Here is a 14,276-nt window from a genome sequence, read left to right on the forward strand (position 1 = left end):
TATCCGTGTGATGGCTCTTATTTCTCTAGGATATATTCCTAGGAATGGGATTGCTGGATCATACAGTATTTCCATTTCAAGCTTTCTAAGGAAGTGCCATATTATTTTTCAAAATGGTTGTATCATTTTTCATTCCTACCAGCAATGCATAAGAATTCCAATCTTTCTGCAGCCTCTCCAGCATTTGTTATTTTCTGTTCTTTTGATTCGTGCTGGTACTGCTGGGGTGAGATGGTATCGCACTTCGGTTTTGATTTGCACTTCTCTGATGGCTGGTGCTCTCAAGCATTTCCTCACGTGTCTGTTAGCCACTTGAATGTCTTCTTTGGTGAAGTGTCTGTTCATTTTCTTTGCCCATTTTTTTAATTTATTTGTCTTTTTGTTGTAGAAGTGTTGGATTTTCCTGTAGATTTTAGAGATTAGACCTTTGTTGGATTTGTAATAGCCAAAATTTTTTTCTTAGTCTGTGGGTTCTCTTTTTACTGTTTTGGTGAAGTCTTTTGATGGAGCATTAAGTGTTTAATTTTTAGAAAAAAATTTTTTTTTAGAAGATTCCAGTTATCCAGCTTATCTTCTGAAGTGTCTGTGTTGTTAGTTATGGTTTGTATCCTGTTAATGCCACGTATTAAGGCCTCTAGTGTTGATCCTATTTTTTCTTCTATGATCTTTATAGTTTTTAGTTTTATAGTTAGGTCTTTGATTCATTTTGAATTCGTTTTTGTGTATGGTGTTAGGTATGGACCTATTTCTTTTTTTTGCAGATGGACGTATAGTTTTGCCAGCACCGTTTGTTAAAAAGACTGTCTTTTTTCCATTTGATGGACTTTGGGCCCTTGTCGAAGATCAGGTGACTGCAGGTGGATGGATTTACATCTGGGTTCTCAGTTCTGTTCCAATGGTCAATGTACCTGTCATCGTACCTGTACCAGGCTGTTTTGACTACTGTAGTTGTATAGTAGGTTCTGAGGTCAGGTAGTGTTAGTCCTCCTACTTTTTTCTTCTTCTTCGGTAGTACTTTACTTGTCGGGGGCATCTTCCCTTTCCATATAAAATTAATGATTGTTTTTTCCATCTTTTTAAAGAACGTTGTTGGTATTTGGATCAGGATCACATTATATTTGTAGATTGCTTTGGGTAGAATTGTCATTTTCACAAAGTCGAGCCTACCCATCCATTGAACACAGTATGTTTCCTCATTTACGTAGATCTCTTTTGGTTTCTTGCAGTAGTGTTTTGTACTTTTCTTTGTGTAGGTTTTTACATCCTGGTTAGATTTATTCCTAAATATTTTATTTTTTAGGGGCTATTTTTTTTATTATAAACCCTGGTGACGTGGTGGTTAAAAGCTACAGCTGCTAACCAAAAGGTTGACAGTTCGAATTCACCAGGTGCTCCTTGGAAATCCTGTGGGGCAGTTCTACTCTGTACTATAGGATCGCTATGCTTCAGAATTAACTTGATGGCAATCATTTTTTTTTTTCTCTTATAAATGATATTGTTTCCCTGATTTCCTTTTCATCATTCTCTTTACTGGTGTATAGGAATCCAACGGATTTTTGTGTATTTATCTTGTGTCCTTCTACCCTGATAAACCTTTCTATTAGTTCTAGTAGTTTACTTATGGAATCTTTTGAGTTTTCTATATATAGTATCATATCATCTGCAAATAAGGACAGTTTTACTTCTTCCTTACCAAATTTGGATGCCCTTTATTTCTTTTTCTTGCCTTATTGCTCTAGCTGGGACTTCCAGCACAATGTTAAATAGGAGTGGTGATAAAGGACATCCTTGTATTGTTCTGGTTTTCGAGGGGAATGTTTTCAGCGTCTCTCCCTTAAGAATGATGTTGGCTGTTAGTTTGTATAGATTCCCTTTATTATGTTGAGGAATTTCCCTTCTATACCTATTTTATTAAGAGTTTTTATCATGAATGGGTGTTGGACTTTGTCGAATACCTTTTTTGCCTCAGTTGAGATGATCATTTGATTCCTTTCTTTTATCTCTGTGGTGGATTACATTGATTGATTTTCTAATGTTGAACTATCCTTGCATACTTGGTATGAATCCTACTTGGTCGTGGTGTATTGTTTTTTTGATTTGATGCTGAATTCTATTGGTTAGAATTTTGTGAGAATTTTTGCATCTATATTCATGAGAGATATTGGTTTGTAATTTTCTTTTTTTTGTGGTGTCTTTGCCTGGTCTTGGTATCAGGGTTATGCTGGCCTTATAGAGTGAATTTGGAAGTATCCCTGCCTTTTATATGCTCTGAAATAATTTGAGTAATACTGGTATAAGCTCTTCTCTGAATGTTTGGTAGAATTCTCCAGTGAAGCCATCTGGACCAGAGCTTTTTTGTTGTTGTTGTTGGGAGGTTTTTTTTTTATTGCCTTTTCAATCTTTTCTCTTGTTATGGGTCTGTTCAGATTTTCAGCATCAATTTGTGATAGTTTGGGTAGGTAGTGTGTTTCTAGAAATTTGTCCATTTCCTCTAGATTTTCAAATTTTTTGGAGTATAGTTTTTCATAATACTCTGTTATGATCCTTTTTATTTCACTTGGGACTGTTGTAATGTCCCTCATTTTTCATTTCGTATATGGGTTATTTGCATCCTCTCCTGTTTTTCTTTTGTCAATTTGGTTAATGGTTTGCCTACTTTGTTGATCCTTTCAAAGCACCAACTGTTAGTTTTGTTGATTCTTTCTATTGTTTTTATAGTCTCTATTTCATTTATTTCTGCTCTGATCTTTATTATTTCCTTTCTTCTGGTGGCTGCAGGCTACTTTTGCTGTTCTCTTTCTATATGTTCAAATTCTGTAGCTAATGTTTTGATTTGGTCCCTTTCTTCTCTTTTGATATGTGCATCGATTGCTATAAATTGACCTCTGAGCACTGCCTTTGCTGTGTCTCAAAGGTTTTGGTATGATGTGTTTTAATTCTTATTTGATTCTAGGAATTTTTTTGATTCTATGTTTGATTTCTTCTATTACCCAATGGTTTTTAAGCAGGGTGTTATTTAGTTTCCATGTAATTGATTTTTTTCCCTTTCTCTTTGAGTTGTTAATTTGATGGCAGTGAGGTCAGAGAAGATACTTTGTGTTATCTCAATGCTTTGGTTTTTGTTGAGTATTGCTTTGTGACCTAAGTTGTGGTCTATTCTGGAGAATGTTCTATGTGCATTGGAAAAGAATGTGTACTTTACAGCCCATGGGTGGAGTGTTCTATATGTCTGTGAGTTCAAGTTGGCTGATCATGGCCATTAGATCTTCTGTATCCTTGTTGAGTTTCTTTTTAGATGTTCTGCCATTTACTGAGAGTGGTGTTTTGAAGTCTCCTGCTGTTATAGTGCAACTGTCAGTTTCTCTTTTCAGTGCTGTTAAAGTTTGTTTTGTGTATTTTGGAATCCTGTCATTGGGTGCACAGATATTTATTATGGCTATATCCTCATCTCTTTAATTATGATATAGTGTCCTTCTTTGTCTTTTATGGTGGATCTTGTTTTAAAGTCTGTTTTATCTGAGATTAGTATTGCCACTTCTGCTCTTTTTTTGGTGGCTGTTTGCTGGATATATTTTTTTTCATCCTTTAATTTTTCATAAATTTATACCTTTGTGACAGCACATTGATGGATCCTGTTTTTTTTTTTTTTTTAATCCATTCTGTTACTCTGTGTCTCTTTATAGGTGCATTTGTGTCATTTATGTTCGGTGTAGTTATTGATAGGTGTGAGTTTATTTTTGTCATTTTGTAGTGCTTTTTTTGTGGTTCTGACAATTTCTTTGTTCCTCTTGCTCTCCTGAACTGAATTCCTTTTGTTTGTGGATTTTTTTTTCATTTCTTTTGTTTTTGTAGATTTTGTTTTAACTGAGACTTTATGTTTTTCTTCTCATTTTGATGAGGCTGGTTTGTTAACTTTCTTTGTGGTTACCTTGATATTTACCCTTATCTTCTGGTTTGAATTAGTCTATTATTACTTGATATCACCTTGCCTTTCTCTCCATTAGACAGACAGTTCTATACCTACACTGTTTATTCCTCTTTTATTGTTCTGATGTCGTTGTCATTTGCAGATTGATCTTTCTGGTTCCCTGTTGTAAATCTTTTGGTTTTGGATAGTCCTTGAGAGTTCATTTCCTATGTTGGTATCTGGTTGATGCGATCTTGGGTCCTAGATTCAGGCTGTCATCTGATTTTGTTTGTTCTCAAACCAAAGGACTCTTTTTTAGTTTTTCCATCTGTTTAAAGAATGCTGTTGGTATTTGGATCGGGATTGCATTGTATTTGTAAATTGCTTTGCTTAGAATTGTCATTTTCACAATGTTGAGTTTACCTATCCTTGAGCATGGTATGCTTTTCCATTTATGTAGATCTCTTTTGGTTTCTCGTAGTAGCATTTTGTAGTTTTCTTTGTATAGGTATTTTACCTCCCTGGTTAGATTTATTCCTGAGTATTTTATTTTTTTCAGGGCTATTATAAATGGTTTTGTTTTCCTGATTTCCTTTTCATCATTCTCTTTATTGGTGTATAGGAATCCAACTGATTTTTGTATGTTTATCTTGTGTCTTGCAACTCTACTGAATCTTTCTATTAGTTTCAGTAGTTTTCTCACGGAGTCTTTTGGGTTTTCTATGTATAGTATTGTATCATCTGCAGAAAGGGACAGTTTTACTTCTTCATTACCAATGTGGTTACCCTTAATTTGTTTTTCTTGCTTATTGTTCTAGCTAGGACTTCCAGCATAATGATAAATAAGAGTGGTGATAAAGGGCATCCTTGTCTTGTTCCTGTTCTCAAGGGGAATGTTTTCAGCCTCTCTCTGTTAAGAATGATGTTGGCTGTTGGTTTTGTATAGATGCCCTTTATCACGTTGAAGAATTTCCCTTCTATACCTATTTTATTGAGAGTTTTTGTCAGGAACGGGTTTAGACTTTGTCGAATGCCTTTTCTGCATCAATTGAGATGATTGTTTCTCTTCGTTTTTTATGTGGTGGATTACTTTGATTTTCTAATGTTGAGCCATTCTTGCATAGCTGGTATGAATCCTACTTGGTTGTGGTGTATTATTTTTTGTGATATGATACTGAATTCTATTGGCTAGAATTTTGTTGAGAATTTTCGCATCTATATTCGTGAGAGAAATTGGTCTGTAGTTTTCTTTCTTTCTTTTTTTTTTTCTGGTGTCTTTGCCTGGTTTTGAAATCAGGGTTATGCTAGCTTCATAGAATGAATTTGGAAGAATCCCTTCCTTTTTTATGTTCTGAAACAGTTTGAGTTGTACTGGTGTAAGCTCTTCTCTGAGTCTTTGCTAGAATTCTCCACTGAAGCCATCTGGGCCAGGGTTTTTATTATTATTGTACTTTAGATGAAGTTTTACAGAACAAACTGATTTCTCATTAAATAGTATGCATGTTGTTTTATGACATTGGTTAACCTCCCCATAACATGTCAACACTCTCCCTTCTCAACCTTAGGTTCCCTATTACCTGCTTTCCTGTCCCCTCCTGTGTTCTAATCCTTGCCCCAGAGATGATGTGCCCATTTAGTCTTGTTTTGTTTTATGGGCCAGTCTAATCTTTGGCTGAAGGGTGAACCTCACGAGTGACTTTGTTACTGAACTGACAGGATGTCTGGGGGCCGTACTCTAAGGTTTTCTCCAGTCTCTGTCAGGCCAGAAAGCCTGGTCTTTCTTTTTAGGTTAGAATTTTGTTTTACATTTTTCTCCAGCTCTGTCCGGGACCCTCTATTGTAGTCCCTGTCAAAGCAGTCAACGGTGGGAGCCAGGTACCATCTAGTTGTACTGGACTCAGTCTGGTGGAGTCCTTGGTGGATGTGGTCCATTAGTCCTTTGGACTAATCTTTCCCCTGTATCTTTAGTTTTCTTCATTCTCCCTTGTTCACAAAGTGGTGAGACCAGTGGGGTACCCTAGATGGCCAGTCATAGGCTTTTAAGACCCCAGATGCTACTCACCACAGTAAAATGTAGAGCATTTTCTCTATAAACTGTGTTATGCCAATTGAAGTAGATGTTCACTGAAACCATGGTCCCACAGCCCTCAGCCCAGCAATTTTGTCCCTCAGGGAGTTTGGATGAGCCTATGGAGCTTTCATGACCTTGTCTTGTACAAGTTGTGCTGGCTTCCCCAGTATTTTGTACTGTCTTACCCTTCATCAAAGTTACCGTTTATCTATCATCTGTTTAGTGTTTTTTCAGGGCTTTTTTTTGTTGCTGTTGTTGGGAGTTTTTTTGGTTACCTTTTTAATTTCTTCCTTGTTGTGGGTGTTTTCAGATTTTCAACATCATTTTGTTAGTTTGGGTCACAGTGAGTCTCTAGAAATTTGTCCATTTCCTCTAGGTTTTCGAATTCGTTGGAATATAGTTTTTCATAATACTCTGCTATGATCCTTTTTATTTTAGTTGGGTCTGTTGTAATGTCCCCCAATTCATTTCTTATTTGAGTTATTTTCATCCTGTTCTTTTTTTTGTTAGTTTGGCCAGTGGTTTGTCAATTTTGTTAATCCTCTCTTAGAACCAAATAATGGTTTTGTTGGTTCCTTCTATTTTTCTATTCTCTATTTTATTTATTTATTTCAGCTCTAATCTTTATTATTTCTTTCTGGTGGCTGTGGGCTTCTTTTGCTTTTCTCTTTCTATTTGTTCGAGTTGTATAGCCAATGTTTTGATTTTGTCCCTTTCTTCTTTCTGATGTGTGTATCTATTGTTATAAATTGACCTCTGCGTCCCAAATATTTTGGTATGATGTGTTTTCATTCTTGTTTGAGTCTAGGAATTTCTTGATTCCATCTTTGATTTCTTGTATTACCCAGTGGTTTTTAAGCAGGGTGTTATTCAGTTTCCATGTAAATAATTTTTTCCTTTGTTCTTCCTGTTGTTAATTTGTACTTTGACGGCATTGTGACCAGAGGAAGATACTTTGTATTATCTCAATGTTTTGAATTTTTCTGAGGGTTGCTTTGTGGCCTAATATGTGGTCTATTCTGAAGAATGTTCCATGTGCGTTGGAAAAGAATGTGTGCTTTGCAGCTGTTGGGTGGAGTGTTCTATATACGTCTATGAGTTCGAGTTTGCTGATTGTGTCCTTTAGACCTTCTGTATCTTTGCTGAGTTTCTTTCTAGATGTTCTGTCCTTTACCGAGAGTGGTGTGTTGAAGTCTCCTACTATTATTGTGGAACTGTCAATTTCTTTTTTCAGTGCTGTTAGTTTGTTTTGTGTATTTTGGAGCCCTATTGTTGAATTATGTCTTAATGATGGATCATCCCTTTAATCAATTATATAGTGCCCTTCTTTGTCTTTTGTGGTAGATTTTGTTTTAAAGTCTATTTTATCTGAGATTAGTATTGCCACTCCTGCTCTTTTGCTTGATATATTTTTTTCCATCCTTTGATTTTTAATAAATTTTTCTCTTTGTTTCTAAGGTGTGTCTCTTGTAGACTGCATATTGATGGATCCTGGTTTTTTTTTTTTAATCCATTCTGTCACTCTCTGTGTCTTTAGGGGTGCATTTAGGGCATTTATGTTCAGTGTAATTATTGACAGGTGTGAGTTTATCGTTGTCATTTCGTGGTGCTTTTTTTTTTTTTTTTTTGTGCTGCTGACATTTTCTTTGTTCCTCTTACTCTCCTGTGCTGAATTCCTTTTGTTTGTGGATTTTTTTTTCCTTTCTTTTATTTTTGTAGTTTAAAAATTTTTTTTTTACTGAAACTTTATGTTTTTCTTCTCTGTTTTTGACAAGTATGTTGTTAACTTCTTTGTGGTTACTTTGAAATTTATCCTTATCTTCCTAGGTTTGAACCAGCATATTATTACTTGGTATCACCTTGTCTTCCTCTCCTTTAGAAAGTTTTATACTTATGCTGTTTATTCCTTCTTTTATTGTTCTGATGTCATTTACAGATTAACCTCTCTGGTTTCCTTTTGTAAATCTTTTGGTTTTGAATAGTCTTTGAGAGTTCATTTCCTAGGTCAGTATCTGGCTGGTGTGATCTTGCATCCTAGAGTCAGGCTGTCATCTGATGCTGTTTGCTCTCAAACTGAAGGACTCCCTTTAATAATTCTTGTAAGTTTGGTTTTGTTTTTATATAGTCCCTTAATTTTTGTTTATCTGGAGATGTCCTAATTTCACCACATATTTGAATCAGAGTTTTGCAGGATATATTATTCTTGATTGGAAATTTTTTTCTTTCAAGGTTTTATATTTGTCATCCCATTGCTTTTTTGCCTGCATGGTTTCTGCTGAATCATCAGAGCTTAGTCTTATTCTTTCGCCTCTGTATGTGACTTTTCATTTTTCTTGAACTGCTCTCAAGAGTCTTTCTTTGTCTTTCATTTTAGTGAGTGTGATTAGATGTGCCTTGGTGATTTTCTTTTGGAGTCTATTCTATATGGTGGTTTATTGAGCTTCTTGGATGGTCAGCTTTTCATCTTTCCTGATATTAGGAAAGTTTTCTGTCAGTAATTCTTCAGTGATCCTCTCTGTGTTTTCCATTTTCTCCCCCTGTTCTGGAACTCCAATCCCTCACAGATTTTTGTTTGTATCCCATGTTATTATCAGAGTTTCTTCATTTTTCCTTGTCATTTTTTTCTGATTTTTCCTCAGACAGAGTTATATCTAAGTATTTGTCTTCAATTTCAATGATTCTGTCTTCCATTGTTTCAAATCTGCTCCTCAGACCTTCTATGACACGGTCCGTTTCTGAAATATTGTTGTTTATCTTTTGGATTTCTAATTGTTGTTTTTGTATGAATTCTAGTTGTGAATTTATTTTGATATTTTTTTTTGGTACTATTTTCCTGAATTCTTTCATTGTTTTGTCTTTATTTTCCATGGATTTATCTATTTTTTTCCCTCATTTTTGTCTGCTTTTTGCTTCAACTCTTGGATAGCTCTAAATGTTAGAGATCTGAGTTCCCCATTAGGTATTTCCAGTACCTTTTCTTCTAATGGAAAGTCATCTGGTGTTTTATTTTGGATGCCTCCTGGAGCCATCTTTTTTTTTATGTTTTGATATTGTCTACTGTCTTTGGGACCTTCAGTACTTATTTTCTTGATTATAGATTTGTTTGTTTCATCCTGCCTTTTTGTTCTATTTGGTTATGTCTGAGCAGGCAGACTATGCATTCTTTGTTGTTTGCTTGTCTGTAGGCAGGATGATTTTCACCTTCTTGTCCAATAGGCAGGGCCAGTCGCTCAGCTAAGGTGCAGCAGGGTAGGTCTAGCTGAAGGAGATGGGTTGGGATGGGTTGTTTGTGGCATGTACTGTGGCTGACAAGGCGGGCCAGGGGTCAGTGCAGGGCAGGTTCTGGTAGGCCATGCCTGTGCTGCTTGGGGGTGTGATGTTCAGTGCACGGTGCAGATAGGCAGAAGGGTAGGTTGTGATGTGTGGAGCTAAGTTGGGTATGGGAAAGAAGAGAGAGGAGAGGAAACAGGAGTAAAAAGAAAAAAGTGCCGATGGAGCCTACCATTGGTGTGGAGAGAAAGTAAACCAGGAAGTGAAGAAAAACAAAAAGGAAAGAAGAAAAATAAATACAAATTAAAGAGAAAAATAAAGAAATACCCCCAGAGATCCCACTGGTGACCAGGGAAGTGGCTCCCAGGCCTCGGGGCACAGCCTGTCTAGAAGAGGCAGAGATGGCACACAGCACCAGGTATTCAGGAGACAGGAAAAGAAGGAAAGTAGAGAGAGATGAGAAACTGAGAAATGAAGAAAAACCAAATGGAGAAAAGAAAAAAAAAAGAAGAATAAAAAATTTTAAAAAAGGAGAGAAAATGAAAAGAAAGGACCCCAGGGATCCCACTGGCTTGGCTACACAGACCAGGGAAGTGGCTCCTAAGCTGAGCAGTACAGCCTGGCTAGAAGAGGCAGAGATGGCACAGTGTGCCAGGTTTTGAGGAGAAAGGAAAAAATAGTAGAGAGAGACTAGAAAGTGAGAAATGAAAAACAAAAAAAGAAAAAGAGGAAAAAGAAAAAAAAAAAAGAAAAGAAATGCCTGCAGGGATCCCACAGGTGAAGCTATGCAGACTGTGGAACTGGCTTCCTAAGTCGTACAGTACAGCCTGGCTAGAAGGGGTTTCCAAGCCTTGAAAAGAAAAAGAAAACAAACAAAACAGAACAAAAAAAGGCCCCAGGATACCACCAATGTGGCAGCGTGGACTGAGGAAGCAGGATCCCAACCAAGCAGCACGTCACAGCCTGTTAAGAAGAAAAGATGGTGCGTGGAACCAGGCATGAAAGGAAGGGGGGGAGGTAAGAGGCAGGGAAGAAACCAAAAAAAGCAACACCAGCAACAAAAAATGGCACTGCAGGAGTCAGCGTGTAAGAATGGGGCAAATTCAAGCAGCATGAGGTGGCACCTATTGGCCAAGCAACTGTGGCCGACTGTGAAGTGACAGAGGCCGAACAAGGAGAAGAAGGTTAGGAGGTAGGAAAGCGTGTATTGCTGGTTACCAGGTGCTCTGTCCCCTGCTGGGAGCTCCATGAAGCTGCTTTCCCACACGCCTTGTCTGCCTATCTCCAATATGAGTTGAAGATAGTGTATCCATGCTATGTTAGCTGGTAGGGGGCCTGCACTCCTCACTTTCCTCTCTGTTCTCAGTTTCTTATTCCATTTGGTTGCGCTCTTTATCTCTTCATTTGACACTTAGGGTTCCAGGATTGACATTTGTCTCTGCTTTACTTAGTTTTTTAGGTCTTTGGTGTGGAGGGATGATGTGGTGCATCTATGTATAGTTCTATGTTGGCTCCACTAAAAAAGAAAATTTCTTGCATTCTCTTTCATCCACTCGACGAACTGGGACCTGCTCATTTATTTATTCTGAGAATGAATTAAATAAAGTGAATCAATGAATAAAAATGTATTTATTATTTTAATTGGAGATAATTTATATTTACCTTGTTGATGATTGCTGTCAAGAAAGATGCAATGATTTCCAGAACTCATTGAATGTATCAAATGTACTTTTAAACAAGTCTTGCTTAAAGTCCTAATACCCAGACCCAGTGCCATTGAGTCGATTCCAACTCATAGCGACCCTATAGGACAGAGTAGAACTGCCCCATAGAGTTTCCAAGGAGTGCCTGGCGGATTTGAACTGCCGACCCTTTGGTTAGCAGACGTAGCACTTAACCACTACACCACCAGGGTTTCCAAAGTCCTAATACATAACCACAATTCCTCTTTTTCCCCCTCATTTATTTGACTTTGGTAAATATAAAAATATTTTTCCATTGTGTTTATGAAGCATTAGGTAACTCAGGTCAGGTGTGAATGAAAAGGATCATTCAAACTTATTTTCCCTACTCCTGTTGTATGCTGTCCCCTTTATGTTATTCCATTTCTCATTTAATTATCTACCTAAGAACATTTACTCAATTAATTATGCCTTTGTTTTACTGAGTGCCGACAACATTCCCAGCACTTTGTGGGGTGAACAAACAGCAGAAATGATTAAGATACAGATATTGTCTTTTAAAGGAGCCATCTAACTGTTGATGAGAGGAAAGCATTGTATTTAGTCAAGTATAATATTATTTTATCAATGTGGAACAGAGATCTCTCTATTAAGAGATTCGGTTAACCCTAAAGGAGAGAGCCCAGTTGTGCACAATTGGGCTGCGTATCTGGAGATCAGAAAAAACTTGAATTCCTCTCCCCCTGCCTAGAAGAAGAATGATCCATAATGCAAATCTGATCTATTCTCTTGCTTAAAATCTTTCAGTGACTTCTATCTTCACACGAGAAATATTGTTTTAGCCTTTCATGGTCTTTTATTTTATATTATTGCCCATTTCTTTTAATTAGTCTCTCTGTGTACATTGTTTTATTCTTTCAACTTATTTGAGTATAGTTGCCCATGACGTTAATTTTAGCAATTTTAAATTTGTAGTTCAGTCCAATTTCAGAAATTTGGAAGTCAGGATTCATTTTAGGTAGATTGAAAAAATGAAAAATTGTCTATGAATGGGGATATTCATGTTCATGATAATTAAAAATTCATTAATATATCCCATACAATTCCAAATAATAGCCAGCGTGACTGTGGGAGAATTAACTTGATGAAAGGATTTCAAAGCTTTACCTGGAATGAGCTGAGATTCATAAAGAAAAGGTGAAAATGGAAAATCAGAGAAAAGCCAGGATTGTATTAGTAAAGTAATGAATTGACTAGCTAATCAATGAAACAGAATAGATCATTTGGAAACAAGCCTTAGTATGTACAATAATTTAATATGTGATGAAAACCGAAATGAAACCCATTGCAGTTGAGTCGGTTTTGACTTATGGAAACCCTATGGGACAGAGTAGAACTGCCGGATACGGTTTCCAAAGAGTGGCTGGTGGATTCAAACAGCCAACCTTTTGGTTAGCAGCTGAATACTTAACCACTGTGCCACCAGGGCTCCCATATGTGATGAAGGAGGCACTATTTGTTAGCAGGAAGGACTGAATTAGTCAATGAGTGATACTGGGACAATTAGAAAGCTATACAGGAAAAAATAAGTGAGTGTAGATACTTACCTACTCACCACAAATTACACAACAAATACATTTGAGATGGGATTAAATATAAAGCAAATGAATGAGGGATTTTGCATCCACACATGCAGGGTAACCTCCTATAAGAATCCCCCCCAGCCGACTGGAAACAACTAGAAGCCCAGTTAAAACATATAAAGCAACTACTTTCAGATAATGAACAACAGCCCCTCAGGACTGTGATCCCTGAGAAGAGGGAAACAAATGAAGTTAGTCTAAAATTGCACTAGTTTACTGCCTGGAAGTTAATTTTTCAGCACCAGCAAAGAAACCCACACAGAGCTCATGGAGTTGCAGAGATAAGTATCAGAGGACAGAGAGGCCTGGGTGACTAGGGTTTTCAGGGAAGAATACTGAAGAGTAAGGAGCTGCAGGCAGAGAGATCCAGAGTTCTTCAGATGACTGAGCAGGGCTCAATTTTTGCATGAAAAAGATCTGTGTATGTGTGAAGTAAAATTCCACAAGGCCTGGAGGAGAACCACTGGAATGCAGTAATCTAAACAAGAGGTTGGAATGCTATAGCCCATGAACCAAATCTGACCTAAAATAGCTCCCAATGGCCAAAGCTGGAACAATCTGAGCAACAAAATAAATAGCATAATATTGGAGTGTAACCCAAAGTATAAAATAAATATACATGAGTCCATACTACAAATAAGCAGTTGAATAAATAAATAAATGGAGGAGAAGAGACAAATTTTCTTCATGAAAGAATTCCAAATAATATATGTAAATATTCCCCCTCCTAGAAGATGTTATATTTTTCTTTTTGAGAAAACAAAAACGAACAAACAAAAAGCCCATTGTTGTCAGATTGCTTCGGACTCCTAGTGACCCTATAGGATGTAGTAGAACTGCCCCATAGGGTTTACAAGGCCGTTACAGAAGCATACTGCCACATCTTTCTCTTGAGTCTTTTTGAGAAGTGCCATTTAAGTCTTTTTTATATCATCCATTTCTCTCCTCATTATGTTCATGTTTCTCTCTATCTTCTCGACCATATGACATATATTTGTAATTGCTGTTTCAATGTTTTTGTCTAATAATTCTATCACACGTCATTTCTGTGTCTGTTTTTTTTTTTTTGTTTGTTTTTAATTGCCTATGAGCTAAGAATGGTTTTTTACATTTTTAAATGGATTACCTACACAATGGCCTCAACTTTGCCTCTTGGCTCTCTAAGAAAAAATTTGCCAAATCCTGGTCTAGACAATTTCCAGAGAAGACACTTTTTAGAATATTTCACAATCCCACAAACCAGAGTGGAAAGAGTTCCATAACAGGACATAAGGTAGAATCCTTGCAAGAATATTCCCTCAGAAAAAATTTTTTTTTAGGCTAAATTAGGGCTAGACTAAAGATTACTCTGGACCCATCCTAACAAAATTTAAAAGCAAGCCTTGAAAAGATTAAAATGTACCCAGGAAACTTAACTGCATGCCAGAACAAACTCCAGCACTCTTTAAAAGAATACAGCAGAATCTAGAAACAACATACAATATACAATAGGTTTTTCTAGGACATTCAACCGAAGTTTATCAAGCACACGAATAGGCAAGGAAATACAACCTATAATGAAGAAGAAAAATCCAGAAGTGACATATATGATAGAATTAGTAGAAAAACCATTGAAACAGCAATTACAAATATATGTCATATGGTCAAGAAGGTAGAGAAAAACATGAACATAATGAGGAGAGAAATGGATGATATAATAAAGA

Source organism: Elephas maximus, chromosome 4, assembly GCF_024166365.1.
Source record: "Elephas maximus indicus isolate mEleMax1 chromosome 4, mEleMax1 primary haplotype, whole genome shotgun sequence".
Classification (NCBI taxonomy): Eukaryota; Metazoa; Chordata; class Mammalia; order Proboscidea; family Elephantidae; genus Elephas; species Elephas maximus.